The sequence below is a fragment of the Podarcis vaucheri genome (genome assembly GCF_965113315.1).
Source record: "Podarcis vaucheri genome assembly, chromosome: 10".
Taxonomy (NCBI): Eukaryota; Metazoa; Chordata; class Lepidosauria; order Squamata; family Lacertidae; genus Podarcis; species Podarcis vaucheri.
The window spans coordinates 24,141,392-24,157,118 of record NC_138748.1 but is presented as its reverse complement, the minus strand read 5'-3'; the positions used below and the strand labels follow the sequence as shown (position 1 = coordinate 24,157,118).

The 15,727-nt window shown below is 42.4% G+C and overlaps 1 long non-coding RNA gene across 1 annotated transcript in view; it reads left to right on the top strand.

Moving 5' to 3' along the window:
* The first annotated feature begins 14,939 nt into the window (after positions 1-14,939).
* Positions 14,940-15,727, top strand: part of LOC309541761 — a 117,527-nt gene continuing 116,739 nt past the window's right edge. Inside the window, exon 1 of the long non-coding RNA XR_014223902.1 lies at positions 14,940-15,053. This is a non-coding gene — a long non-coding RNA (uncharacterized lncRNA). The remainder of the gene's footprint in view (positions 15,054-15,727) is intronic.

Genomic DNA, 15,727 nt, shown 5'->3' with positions numbered 1-15,727 from the left:
TTCCCAGCCATCTGCCATAATTTGGGTCACTTTGGTAAGAGTTGCAGAATGACGCGAAAAGTGCAAGAACCAGTTTACCAAGCAACTTCTTGCATGCACAAACAGAGCCCTCTTAATGGAAAACGCCTATTTGGCCCCATCTGTGTAGTCAGAATCCAGAATCTTTGGGGCTTTGATGATGTAGATGTGAGTGGGCTTAACAAAATAAATTAAAATAGAATGGGAAAACCTAGCAGTACAGCAGCAAAGTCCATTTTTGACCTGGAAAGCAATGACTGAGTGTATATGGGCAAGTATACTTAGAAAGGATTATCTCTGTCTGATAGCCCACTGAGCAGTGTATCAATCTGCTTTGCATATCATTTCCTAATTTGATAGGATACCTGTCAACATTTTGCTCATTTTTTCATTTGACACCTAAATTCATCCTGGTTGATCTGGGAAAAAAAACTTGAATATTTAGGTCCAAGGTATGAATCATTTACCTCTAGTGATCCTTTGCAGACTCAATCATTTTTATGATCATGATGACAACAGCGACTCCTGTTTCTTCATTGATAACCATCACATCGGCCAAGAATGTCTGGGCAAATGGACGGAAGCAGCTCCATTACGGATCCCTTTAACAGGATACCCTATTTCTGGAGGGAAAGTGAAGGTACAACCCCTTCCCAATCCAACCAAGACTAAGGTTGCCCAATGCCTAAACTGCCAAAGTTGTGAAGATTGCTACAAGGTAGGCAAAACCTCCAGGTCATAGCCAAGTTGCCTGATAGGCAAATTCCTACCCAGCCCTGAAAATACAGCAACGGCCATTGCCATGGCAAGGTCAATTCAATGAACAAATGCAAAATTACAGGTGTAGGTGGGTGGGTTGATCCGATGAGGAAGAGCTGGGTGCTGGTGACTGGAGTGGGCTGAATTCAAATCCCCCAGAAGTGGACCTGAGGGGAGCCTGATTGTTCCCTTGGGCCCACCCCCTGAGAGCCCAGACCTCCGCACCAGCCTGCCATTGGCCAATCCCGCAAGCTGACACGGAGCAGGATTTCAAGCCAGGAGTGCGAGCCGATGCTCACGCTCCAGCAGGAACAGCCCTGCATCGTTGGCAGGGAGAAGGCACTGGCCACTCCACAAAGCCGCCACACCCCTAAAAGGGGGTAAACCGACTTAGGTGTCATGGCTCACAGTCATTCAAAGCATTATATTCAATGGATGGATGGATGAATTCACGAAAACACTGGAGATTGTTCCACTACCCTCTCACCCACCCAGAAAAAGAAGCACTTCTGGGGACTGCTGTTGATATGTTCAGCCTGAACAGAGAGTCTATATTATTACTGCTACATTCCTGTGTTGCCAGTTGTGAGCTTCCAATATTGTGCCAGTGTTATGGCTAGAAGACTGTAGCAAGGAAATTTAGACAGACCAAAAGAAAAAGATAAATGAATCTGCTGGATCAGACTAAGGGCTCATCTAGTCCAGTATCTGTAAAATCTTCAAATCGGGTTTTTAAAAAAGTTTTTGTTTGAAAAGCAAAACAGAGAAGGAAAGGGAGCATGCGGTGCTGTAAAATCTAATAACCCAGTAACTTTCCTTTATCTGCATGCATTGAATGACACTGATCAGGTGCCTTTGCCCCGCTATTCTGTTGAGGCTGGCAGCAAATGTCACTGTTATGGGACTGGTGAGTACTTGAGTCTGACAGACTGGCCAGTGACAAAGATTTATTACCTAGTTTATCTAACAGATGGAATGTTGCCCAGTAGCGACAAGTGAGGGTTCTGAGGCTCGGTGTTATGACCAAAGTAATGGGATAATTCTCCCGAATGCAAACATAATTTTGGGCAAAGAAAATAAATATGCAGAAGTAGCTCCAGAGGAACAGTTCAGACACCAGCGTCATCCTGTGTATTTCAAAATAACTTATTCATGTAGATGCATGGACATTTCTCCTGAGTGCAAGAGAGTCATTTCTCCAACTACCTATCCAACTACCTATCTTCCTTCACCAGGTATAATTCGAAAGCACACCACCTATTTACCACAGTCCTTTTGAGGCCTCTGTGCAAGAAGCTTGCAAAGAAGAGATACATATGCAGCAAATGTCAAAGGTGTGTGTATGTGACAGAAAGGTGGGCAGGAGGAGAGAGACCAGACACAGGTGTGTGTGTGTGTGTGTGTGTGTGTGTGTGTGTGTGTGTGTGTGTGTGTAAGGGTATCGGGGGTTGCTTGAGAGCAATCAGGCAAATGCCTCCCTGGTCGGCTGTAAAGCCTTGTTATTGGTACCAAAAAAACCTTCACCATGCAGAGCGCCACTATTCCGTGTCTTGCTCATTCACTGGCAGAATCTGAGAGTGGGTGGTCTTTAAATCTTCCCCAGCAGAGTAGTTTCTTGACGCCCAGTCTGCGCTTCCCTTCTCCTCGCGGAAGCCTACTGCGCAAGGAAGGCGTGGGCAAGGAGTCCTGGCACCGTCTTGCCTCCCCCAAGCCCTGAAGCTCCTCTCCGCTGGAGGCATGGTTACTCTCCTCCGCTGAGGAGGTGCTGCTTCCCACGATCTTTGGGGGCTCTCTGTAATCCATCCGTCTTTCCCCCTCTCGCCCCTGAGCCGATGGCAGTTCCCTGACAGTGTGTGTGTGTTCCAGACTAAGGAATTCCCAGAGACTGAGTGTTGTAAGTGCATGTTCCAGCCTCTCCTCTCTCACATTTCACATGTCACAATCAAACATTTAAGGACATAAGCAGTTCATACTGATTGGGCCTTCTTCATGCAAAGCAAATTCTCTACCACTGAGCTATGAGAAGTTATGGCTTAGCCACACATGCAAAGGATTGCATGCACTGTGTGTATACTTTGTCCATAGATGCTTCCCTCACCTTCTCTTGGCAATTCCAGAGAGGTTGTAGGAGTGGTTCTCCTCACCAATGCAAGTTTTTTTCTTTTTTTGCAGCATCTGCAAAAGATCATTTGCATCAAAATGCCAGCCTGTATTTAATTCAGATTTACCTCTTCCATGGGAAATCTGGCCAGTTAAAACAAAAACCTGCTGCCCACGATTGTAGGTGATATCTGAACAATCTGTTTGCAATATTAAACACCCGTTTAGAAGCTAGACACGTTACTAGAACTTGGCACACCTATATCCAAAGAGGTTGGGTTTTCCTCACTCTGTTCCTTTTCAGGTAAACACGGATCAAACGAGATGATTATTGTGGCACAAATATCACAAAGCTAAACAGAAAACTTTTTTCAAAACAAAACATTTTTTATTTAGAAGATGGAAATACCAGCAACCATGGCACTTTTGAGAAACACATTTCTATTTATAGCATTAGCATCTGCGCAAAGTTGGAAAATAAAATACTTGTTTCCTCCTGTTCCTGTACATACCCCAGTGATGGGACAGAGTAGTTTTTAACTTTGTACACTACAGAGCATTGCTGTATGTTAGTTGCTTTCAGCCATGTAAGCTGGCCAGAGGGGAACTTCAGTGCAATATATTTTTGGACACTTGCTTCCCTGTTTCTCAGTCCACAAATAACACAATATTCAGTTGGGTGTGATGTTTTTCAGTAACATGGATGCCTTGCACCCAGTCTTTCTCTAACCTACCTTGAAACATAATTGTATGGTGAAATAAAGGATGCTCACATCCTGTGACATTTGTTTATAAAGCTGACATTATTGCGTTGAATTTAACATATATATTGCTGTCCATAAGGTGGAGCATGGATGCTCTGGCAATACTTCTTTGCTCTTCTTCTCTTTCTCATGGGACTCCATGAAACTGCAACACAGAACAAAAGGATTGCCTCTCAGCCTTCAGCCCAGCCACCCATTTCTTCCAGATAAAATTATTAAGAATAGGTTGGGAGGATCTGCAGATCAACAGCCTGTCTGTGCTGATCCCACAGCAGTTAGTCCAGCCCTGAGAGACTGGTTCTTCCAAGCCTCAGCGCCTAGGGTACCCAAAAGGAATTTTCCCAAGAGAAAAAAGTAAGTTGCCTATAGGGCAAAATATGACCTATCGGGTACTAAGGCTCTGTACACACTATTACTCTGAAGCACATTTGAAGCACATTTTTACCCTCAAAGAATTCTGGGCTTCTTGGTCTGAATTCTAACTGTGAGGGGTAAACTACAGTGCCCAGAATTCTTTGGGGGAAAATAATGGGCTTCAAACAGGTTTTAAAGATACTGTATAGTGTGTACTCGGCCTTCAAGTCCTTTCACCTGAGGAGCTATCATGAAGAAGAATTATACTTGAAGACATCCACAGAGATATGCAAATAGATGTACACTGTCTCCCACAGAGTTTGGCCCCATCCCTGTATGATGGTATGAATGATGTTATGTGTTCTGTCTCGTTCTCTTTTCGTTTGTAGCTCTGCAATATTTATGATGTGGTAATGCCCAGAAAATCCCAGCCACGGTACCACTATAAATTAAATAGTATTGAGCAGTATTGACTACATTTCCCATTCTACACTAAGGTTTTAGAACAGAAGGTAATTTGTTGTTGTTTCCCCACCCACCCCTTCCCTACAGAGTCTCCACAGACTCTGGAAATGCTATGCACTCATTAATAATGGGGCAGGAGACTACTGGTAAGTGGAGTGACTGTTTGATCAATGCGGTAGTCACTGGTGTGAGCTCTGAAACAATTCTTCCACTGACATTTAGGAACTGCACTATTGAGACGAGGGTTCTTGGGAGCACTTGCTTTTACTCAGCTCCAAATGTGGCATAAAACTCTTAATAGAAGCTCTGCAAGTTCAACTTCTCCAGCCCCACGTGTACCAAAATATAATCGTGTGTAAATCATGTGTAAAACATATAGAGTTATGGGATGGGAAGGAACCTGAGAATCCCCTTCCCCACCAGAGACTGAAACCTTCATGTAGGCTTACTTTGAATGGTTGCTCTCCAGTGTTATGTCTTTTTGCACCATAACCTTAAAAAAAATAAGAGCTATGGGGGTCATTTTTTTCCAGCTTCCACACAATTAATGTCTGAGTCCTACTCCGAATGTTGTGCACCCTAGCAGCCTCAACCCCCCCCCCCATGTCCACACATTGGTGATAATAACTGAAAAGGAGATGATGATGATGATGATGATGATGATGATGATACACTACTCATCTGACTGGATTGTCCCAGCCACTCTGAGTGGCTTCCAACATATATAAAAACATAATAAAACATTAAACATTAAAAAGCTTCCCTATACAGGCCTGCCTTCAGATGTCTTCTGAAGCTTGCATAGTTACTTATCACCTTGGCTTGGGGGTTACATCATTCCATACACTCCAATGAAAATAGGGACGTCCTAAGGAAAATCAGAATGGCTTTTGTAAATCCAGGACTGTCCTTGGAAAACAGGGTCACCTGGAGGGTCTGTGCTTTGCCCTGAATTCCTTGTCTATTTAAATAAATGTTTTTTCCCGTTGATTTCTGTAGGAGTAAGATTGCACCCTTTACACATTCTTCACTTTGGACAGTGTGCGGGATTATATGTAACATTTTAAATAAAACGAGTATTTATTTTGGGTGGAATATAGGAGGCTGCCTTACACAGAAACCAGGACTGTCCCTGGAAAAGAGGGACACTTGTAGGGGGAATCAAGGGTGGATTCGGATTAAACCAGAGCCTTTCTGTTCACAACCAAGGTTATGGATCCATCATAAACAGGTTTATCTGTAACTCCAGACTTGGGCTTCAGTGAAACAGTATCATGCCCCCATTGCCAGGTCAGGCTGTTGAATAAATCCTGCCGCTCCTCCAAAAGAGGAAGCAAAGAAAGCACCGCAGTACAAGGTCCTTCCAAGGAAGAGAAGAATGGGTTAGTCAAGAGCCGAACATCTCACTGCACAGTCAGCAGTGGGTGTAAATTCTAATGCTGGTGGTCGACTTGTTTTTACAGGCTTTGGGTGAAGAAACTGCAGAGCATGTAGCTGTTAATAAGAAGCACTATAATGGATTAATAATTTACGTGCCATGTGAGGTAATAGTCTGAGGGCATCCAGACTAAAAGAAGAGAGGGGACATGCCTTCCACTTGTCTTACGCCACAAGAACTGTGTAACTGCTATTACATAAAATTAGATTGTTCTTCCAATGTAATAGCAATTAAATATATGGTCCCTTGCCATGACAAGTCATTCGACCCCAGAGAAAAGACCTCACTATATAATTTGATATTGTAGTAGTGAGGCCTGAGTAGGCAGTGTGGAGAAGCCCTGGAGAAAACCTCATGAGGGGGAATGTTTTGACAATGTTAGGCCTTCTCTCTGTAGTTTATCACCACAGCAACCATGTAAGTCATATTGCTGCCTTCCACAAATAGAAGCCTCTTCGCAGAAATGCCACATTACTTTCTGTAGCCAGAGCCTCTGAAATTGAGCTCCAAATTGGAAAATGTGATTCTTTAGCGAAGACCAGCTTTCGGTGTGTATCCCATTCTCTAAAACTACCTCCAGTTTTGTCATCTGAGCTTGAGGAAAGTTGGCTGTTGGTGCAAGAGCTTCCGATTTCCTCCACCTGGCTCCTCTATCTAGAACTGTAGTCTTAATACTTGTCTACTCAGATAGTAAGCTCCACTGAGACTCAAATAAGTGTGTGCAGGATTGCAGCCTAAATAAACAGGAGGAGAGAAAAAGATCCCTTGCCTCTCCAGTTGATTCACAGCCATAATGGCCTTGATGTCAGCATTACAAGTATTAATAAGGGTTCAGGGTTTGCCCAAGCTATAGCGAACAATATGCAAGGTATGTAAATATTAATCTATTTTGTTCTATATGGGCAAGACTGCATATTATACACACATGGCATTGCACTTGATCACTTTGAAAACATCATTAAGCCAAGTGGTAGTCCCTCCCGCCCCCCTGCCCCCCCAGTTTGTGAAATAACTCCCTGAAAAGACTCTGCTTTCTATTCATTGAATTTGGCAGTTCCCACCACATTGTAAATGATCACATTATATGCAGCATCTTAATGCTGTGCAGAATGTAGATGCCAGGGAGGATAATGAATAGGGCAATTGGTGAACCAAATTACATTTCCTACGTAAAGCCCCGATCAGCCCTAGTTAGCATACTCATAAGTAAAGAGTTAGTTATGGGAAGGGTGCTGGTGATTAAATGAAAGGAGAAGCCCATCTGTTTCGGAAAGCGGAAGGCATGGTAATAAATGGCGGCCTTGGACAGAAATCCCAGTGGGCAGAAGTGGGTTCTGTGGAAACTCTGTTGAATGAGAGTCATAATTTTGTTTGTTATTAATAGCTCTTTACTGTTTCAGAGCTGTTTATACATGCAATCTGGCATTTCTTCCCATCTGTTTCCTACTAATCTGCAGCGTCTGGCTGGATCCTGTCAGTTTCTAGATATTGCATAGATTAATGGTTGGCACAGACATTTTAAAGTGGTGAAATGTGGGGTGAGTGGATGTGAGATGAATTTTCCTTTCCTTGGACACATACGGAAATAGCCCTGTGATAGTTTCTCTATGTACCCTGAACTCAGTTTTTCATACTACCATAAAGGTGTAGGTCATAAAGTTACTGTAAAGCTGTAGAACGAATAGTTGCCCAGCAGAATGTAGCATCCCAGTGAAAACTGGGACCTGAGTAATCCAGAACACGTGAAGCATTAACACAGTCATTTCCATTTCAGCAGTGGTGTAGTGGAAGGGGAATGGAAGGGAGCACAGCTTGAGGATTTGTGGTTGTTTTTTTTCAGAACAGGAAGAATTAGAAGAAGAAGAGGAGGAGGAGTTTGGACTTGACACCCCACCTTTCACTCCCCTTAAGGAGTCTCAAAGCAGCTAACATTCTCCTTTCCCTTCCTCCCCCACAACAAACACTCTGTGAGGTGAGTGGGGCTAAGAAACTTCAAAGAAGTGTGACTAGCCCAAGGTCACCCAGCAGCTGCATGTGGAGGAGTGGGGAAGCGAACCCGGTTCACCAGATTACGAGTCCACGGCTCTTAACCACTACACCACACTGATGATGTCATCTCCTTGAGTGCCCAGGTGAAATTGACATTAATGCTCCTTGGCCAGTGAATGAAGTGAAATTGAGGTTTTTCAAGGCCTTTTCTCTTCTTACAGTGTTTCTAACTTACTCTTTGAAAGATTGTCTTGCATTTCTAACTCAAATATGAAAGCTACATTTCGGCTGTCTGGAGTTCTTTTGTTCAAGCTCAATGTGTTTAACCTATGCAGTCAGAGGAAAGTGTGACTGAACTCAATGGAAGTTATTTCTCAGTAACCTTTCTTAGGTTTGTAGTAATGCAACAAAAAAGTTGAGTCTTTAGGACTCAGCAGGACTCCTTGAAAGATTAGCTGTTCTTCCTGTTGGAAAGACTGGGGCAAGTAATCTTTGGTGAAAGAGCCCCAGCAGAGATTTAACATGACAAAATATGCAGCAATGAAAAGTGTGGGAATATAAGCTGCAAAACCTTTAGAATGTGACCTTCCCAAAGTATTCCATTTCCCCAGCACACATATAGATCACATGTTTGGTAAGTTATAGAACGGTATAGGAAAATGCTAATTTCAGACTCCAGTCTTTTTCGAAACAAAAAGGCTGGTTAAAGCCATGCAGTTGGAGGAAGTAGCTCAGAGTTCATCACACACCAAATTCACATGTAGACTGATTACAAAAGGCTTGGTTGCTCTGTCAGTAACTCCTTTGTGCATTAATTAGACTCAAGAATATTGGTTATATGAGGCAGGTTACCATATACTTCATTTTTGGCGTAGTATTTCTTTACATAGTTGCTGGCAGTTTTGGATTAAGAACATAAGAGCCTGCTGGATCAGACCAATGGCCTATCTAGTCCATCATCCGTCTCTCAAAATGGCCAATCAAATTCCTGTGGGAAACCCACAAGAAGAACTTAAGCACAAAACACTCTTCCCTTCTGTGGTATCTAGCAACTAGCTCCAACTGTAGGGAGATGGTTATGTGGCTTGGAATGTTGCTATGGAGGGTTGTCATGAATAGCTTCTGAACTTCTAAATGTATCACTACACTGCATTTGACCCAAGTGAAATGATTAAAAAAAATCAAACTTGGTTCATTCCTTTTCTTAAAAGCTACTAAATCACTGGGTGACTCCAAATTCTAGTTTAGTGAAATGGAGGAAAACATTATCCATCTACTCTATCTGCACCATTAATTACTCCATAAATCTATATCATGCCCCACTTTTTAGTTATCTTTCCTCATCTAAAAGCCCCAAATGCTTTACCTTTCCCATGTAGATATCCACCATTATGTAATTGGTTATTCTGAAATCCGCTTGACTCTACATTTATCAGCAATATCAGTTTCTAAAAGATATTTTGAGTAGGATTTTATAGCTATAATGTAGTCATGAGAAGCAGTTATAAATCCTTCTGTCCAAGGTTAATTGATACTGTTGCTATTGTTACTGCTACTGTTACTTGTCATTAGAAGGCAGAATCCCCAAGAGATGACTCTGTTGACTACCGTTACTTATCCCTGAACTGAAATCAGTTGACCACAATGACAATTAATTGACTTCCGTTTGTTGAAGAAGCATGTTTGCAGAAAGAGATCTACATTGAGTGTTTCTTGAATCAGAAGACGTTTAGAAATACACTGCTGATTTTGTGGCATCCCCTCGTTTCCATGGTAATGGGCACATCTGTGGATCTACACTTAACTGAACTGGAATCTGAAGTTGGGTTGCAAGGCAGAATGTTTTTAATCAAATGCAAATATCTAACATTGAGATAGAAGGGTGCTATTTTGCTATTTCTCTCTCTCTCTCTCTCTCTCTCTCTCTGTGTGTGTGTGTGTGTGTGTGTGTGTGAGAGAGAGAGAGAGAGAGAGAGAGATGACTGTTTAGCCATTCCTAAATGCAGATGCTCCATAGAGACTGAATAGCTTCACTCCTGATGCCAGGATCCTTTCTTGACAGTCTTCAACTTATGTCAGGATCCTTTCTTGAATTACCTAAATATTTAAGAGTCTGATTCTGAACAAATTCAAGCTTTGTCCTTGCTCCCCATTATTGCACTTTTGTAGGAAGGCATCAAAGCCTTCTGCATTTTCTATCCTCATTGGAACACTGGAGTAGCAAACCAATTCGAAAAAGAAGAAGAGGAGGAGTTTGGATTTGATATCCTGATTTATCATTACCTGAAGGAGTCTCAAAGCGGCTAATATTCTCCTTTCCCTTCCTCCCCCACAACACTCTGTGAGGTGAGTGAGGCTGAGAGACTTTAAAGAAGTGTGACTGGCCCAAGGTCACCCAGCAGCTGCATGTGGAGGAGCAGGGAAGCGAACCTGGTTCACCAGATTACGAGACTACGGCTCTTAACCACTACACCACTCTGGTGTGGCACCTTGTTAGCAGTTTTGGAGAGAGAGAAAAAGAATGAGAAGTAGGAAGGGAGTGCTGCTTACTCTCTCCATCAAGACCTTCCAATAATAGTGCCAAACCAGAGGGAGAAATGATGCTCATCAAAGGTAAAAAGAGAGTGGTAGACCACCAAAAATGGCTTGGTGGGATCGGTTTAGCCCCCTGATCTAGTGTCTTATGCATATTTAGCAGCGTTTAGTATGTTCACCATTTGAGGTTAACAAAACGGGACATTTCTCAAAACAATGGGCCAAATAAGGTATGTTTCCATTTATGCAATTGACAACTAAATGTTGTTTTTTTTAATGTACACAGTACGTCTAGGAAGTGGTACCCTGATGTGCGGGTAAGGGCTTTAACCCTTTGCTTCCCATAGGAGAGGGCCCTGATCTTCATCAAGGTGCCTATTGACTTTTATTTATTTTTTAACAAAAGCGGGTGGGAAATAAATAAATAAATAAATAAAATTAGTATTATCATTCAAAAAAATGTTATTATGACTAGTTGGGCTCAAAGTTATAATGTTGTTAGGTAAAATGTAATAGCTAAAACTGAATAGCTATATGATCAACAGGACAAATACCGAGGTATTTGCAAACACTGGGGTGAAAGGAATTGTCTGACCCAAAAGCTGATAAGTGGAAAGGGAGACAAGAGCTTCAAACTGGTGCTTCAGGAGTTCTAGGTCAGCGGGGAGGAGGAAGAGGATTCCTGGTGGGGTGGGGGTAGCCAGGACTGGGACATACTGGGACAAGCTGGGGATGAGAAAGGAAGTTCTCACAGGCTGATGGAGAATGGCAAGGGAATGGAGATCAGTGCGCAGGAACCAGAGCAACAGAACCCATCACCAGAGCCAGAGGGGCCCCAGTCTCCACAAACACAACAGGATCTGAGGTATAGGGAGCAGCAGAAAGGGTGCTCCAGGAAGCTGAGGCAGACAAGGACCCTCAAGCCTAGCAAATTCATTGGCCAGGTGGGTCTCGCTAGCTCAGGGAGGAGGCATGTGATTGCTCAGTTGGAGTAAGCTTGGAACAGGTGAGGCTCATCTGCCTCATCAAGCCCAGATGCAGCAATTAGCAGGCAAAGTGCAAAAGGGAAGCTGTTACTATTCAGCTGCCTGTGTTGATGGAGCTTCACTTAGATGTTCCTGGATTGCCACAGGACTGTGCTTTGGGTTTGACTCTGGACTGTGGCTTGACTGCTGGACTTTGGAATTGGCTACTTGGATTGATGCTGGACCTCATTTCCTGACCTTTGGCCTTTGGACTTTGCCTGTGTGGATTGATCCCTTGGACTCAGCATACTGACTTGCTGATAGGTAGGCCAGGGGTTTGGGACAAATAGCAATTTATACAAAATTACCCATGGACTTAAATCATATATTACATTCACAATCGGGAAATTACAGTGAAACAAAAGTAAGGGGCTCATGCACATTTCCTTTTGCTCTGCCACTTTCCTCTGGGAAAACCCACGATTTAGCGCTGAATCCAAACAAAGGGGTTTTCTGCGGAGTGCTGTTTGTTTTGATTTGGTGATAAAAGGTGTGTTTTTCAGAGGAAGGTGGTGGAGCAAAGGTGCAACAGCTCAGAAAGCAGGGGAGAAGCAGAAAGCATGGGACAAAATGCCTAGGAAGCACAGTACAGGTGGAAAACCACTCAGACCTGTGGTTTCTGGGACAATCGGAAGTGTGGCTGAGCTCTTGGACTTAGTCCACATTACATATAATAATACATAATAAAAATAATTTATTGGTTGTTAACACTTCCTGTATGTCATCCACATCACAGTGGACTTTTATATATTTGTAGTTAAATTTCCCATACTGCTCAGCTTGTTTAGTGCTGCTCCCTTTTTCGGGTTTTCCTTGGCCAAAGATTGGTCAAGTGGATAAGAAGAAAACTGAAAGATGCTGAATGTCCATGACTGTCCTCAGATTTAGCTGCTTCCTGCCTTCCTCTAACCTAGAGCCTGTTTTTGGTGGCTGTTGTCAATGTCATGTGTATTGCAAATGCTTCACAGCAAACGGCCAGAACACTCAATGTTAGAAGAAATCAGAGAAGTAGTAGCCACAAGGAAGGTAGAGGGACTATTGAATGGAAGGAGATGGGAGGCAGAAGGATATCAGGATGGTGGTCCCTCCTGTTAGTGTTTGGATATGTGAAAAAAAATATGAATAGAAGTTCCTCTGTGTAATGCTGAGTTGGAATTATAGTTTGTATGGCAAGATATATGGGGTAGCTCTCTATTGGCAATTGTGTGAATCTGCCCTAGTGGAAGAAACAGCTTGTTGCTGTATAGTGTGAAGATTCAGAGCCTTCATTTGCCTCGGAAACAAATCTTGGTCTATGGAGAAATCTGCAAATTTGTAAGTAGTGTGAAATGAGGCTCACAGGAAGACACGTTTTTCTTTTTTTGTTTGCCATCCTTTGGTAATGTCAATTTCACTGTGTGACTGAGAAATATAGGTTAAATGGCAAGATTCTGGTTCTTTCATTCTCTTTTCTGGGTAGTGAGATATTGGCTGAAGACACTTTCCTTGTGCCCATGAGCTACAGCTACAATAGTGTTTTACAGTAACAAAGAAGACTATGAGGTTAGCAGATATCATGATTATAGCTAAAGGAAGCCAGCAGCCATATAATTAAACTGCCACTTTTAAAATATGCTCTCCATCTACATTTCTTTTCCATTTGAAAGCTTAATTCAGATGCTAAGAATTAATTTAAAATTATGTCTTCTGCATCAGTTTCCTTTTGCTCTTGGAAACTAATTTTGCTAAATAAAATATTGCAAAAGCAATATGGAATCCTAAATGCTCCACTGTGTAGCATGACTTTATGACTTTGTTCTTATGGTTCTGCAAATTCTGCCTTGTCTATAGTGTCAGCCTTATTCCTTATTATCCCAGGAAGTCATTTTCTTCGGATCTCACTTATATTAACTATAGTTTTGCAGGAATAGGTCTATTGAAGATGCCGCAGAGCAAAGCTATTAATAAGCTTGGATACATGCACATATTCTAAATTTTTGTGGAATAAATATAATATGCTAACTAAAAGGCTACGTTTGGAAGAAAAATCCAACAGCGGCTCCTGAAAAGGAAAAACAGTAAACCAAAAAGGGAGGGATTCCTGAAAATAGCCATGCCTTTTAAAGATTTTAATCTCGACAAACCCTTTACTTCTTCAGGGTTGCTTATGACAGAATTTTAAAGAGAGCTGCATTGCTGTAGCTGAGGGCTTCACTCTAAAGACAGGACTATAGCAGCAGGCAAATATTATACTTGGCAGATTCAGTCTTACTTTTTTATTATATATTTTCTAGATTGTTGGTATTCTAAGTTAATTAATGTCAGCCTTGTTCATTTAAAAAGGAGAGTTGCCTTGCTGGCTTTTGCAAGATTTGGCATCTTATCTAGGTTACTAATACATTTAGTTATTAATACCATAGAACACTTTTAAAAAACACCCCTCCCCCCCAAATTTGCTATTAAACATTTATCTTGCTTTTCTCTTGGAGCCGAATTCTTCTTGGGAGAACGAAAATAGGCTTTATTCATTTTAGTTCTGCCTTGCACAGCCTTAGTTACACAAGTGGTCCCCTATGAGATCCTATCCTGATCTTTTTGAACTCAACAGAGGGAAATAAAACCACTTGATTCCAGTGAGAGGTCCTCTGGGGCTATTCAGCGAGGTGGGGACTGAAGGATCATCCTCTTACTGTGAACTGTTAATTTCTGGTTATGGTTGTATTTGTACACCAATGGATTTAGTTAAGAATTAAGGCGTCATCATTGCTGTTAATCTTTGCTAAATTTTAGGAATATCAGTTTAAATATTTGCTGGATTCAAGCCAATTTAAATGCAGGCACCGTTTCCTCCTTTCCTTCAACAAAGATGTGGTCTTATACCCTGTTCCATTAGGGAAAATCTGTGCATGGACATAAGCTGCTAGTGGAATTTCCTTTACCAGTTTCTTTGTTTGTTTGTTTGTTTGTGTGTATATGATGATTGTGGATATGCATCTGTGCCACGACCCACATTCAGATGGGAAGCATCCCATGTGGTCCCCATTAGATCTGCCACATGTGAATAGGGAAGCAGGTACCATCTTGTATTGTAACAGAGATGAGAATGTGCATCTCCAGCTACTAGACAGAGAGACCGCTTACTGTGACAGTGGCAACAGTTGTGACTCAACGCAGCTGCCAGCAAACCGAGCGTGGGAAGTAATTGCCCCTTGCGGCCGGCTGACATTGGCCCTGGTCTTGGCTGGCTGTGGGGGCTGGCAGGGTTTCCCGTCAAGAATTTATGATGGAAAGTTTTGCTTCAATGTATATTCATTTCTTTAAAAGCAATTACACACTGGCAGATTACAACAGAATCGTTTTTGCCCATGTCCATACCTTTTGCTTTTAAAACCTACAGCGATTAGTGCAGTCGACCTTGATCTCCACTTAGGATCCGCCCCTCAGCTTGCCCCTAATAGGGCAATTTTGAACTCCCAACCAGGGAGGCGATTCAACAGTCAGATACCATGCTGGTAATTTTGTCCTTCAGGGGTCTGAGGGGCTGCCCCCTGGGCCGCAACTGCCACGCATCTTCCCATGGCCATTGTGGTTGCAGTCGTGAAAGTTTAAATGGAAGAGGAGATAAAAGTAAGACTGTGTACATAGCATGACGGATCAGATGCAAGTTCTATACAAAAAGAGTTAAAAGAAAATACAATTCAAACCTACCCAAAATATTGTAATGTCAAAAATAGTTTTTATGGTGGTTAGGCAGATTTTGATAACGTGAAGAAAAATAATCGCTCCCACCTCTAGGGGGAAATAATAATAATTAATAATAATAATAATAATAATAATAATAATAATAATAATAATAATAATAATATTTATATCCTGCCCATCTGGCTGAGTTTCCCCAGCCACTCTGGGCGGCTTCCAATCGAGTGTTAAAAACAATACAGCATTAAATATTATAAACTTCCTTAACAGGGCTGCCTTCAGATGTCTTTTAAAGATAAGATAGCTACTTATTTCCTTCACATCTGAAGGGAGGGTGTTCCACAGGGCAGGCGCCACTACCAAGAAGGCCCTCTGTCTGGTTCCCTGTAACCTCACTTCTCACAATGAGGGAACCGCCAGAAGGCCCTCGGCGCTGGATCTCAGTGTCCGGGCTGAACGACGGGGGTGGAGACGCTCCTTCAGGTATACAGGACCAAGGCTGTTTAGGGCTTTAAAGGTCAGCACCAACACTTTGAATTGTGCTCGGAAACGTACTGGGAGCCAATGCAGATCTCTCAGGACCGGTGTTATGTGGTCCCGGC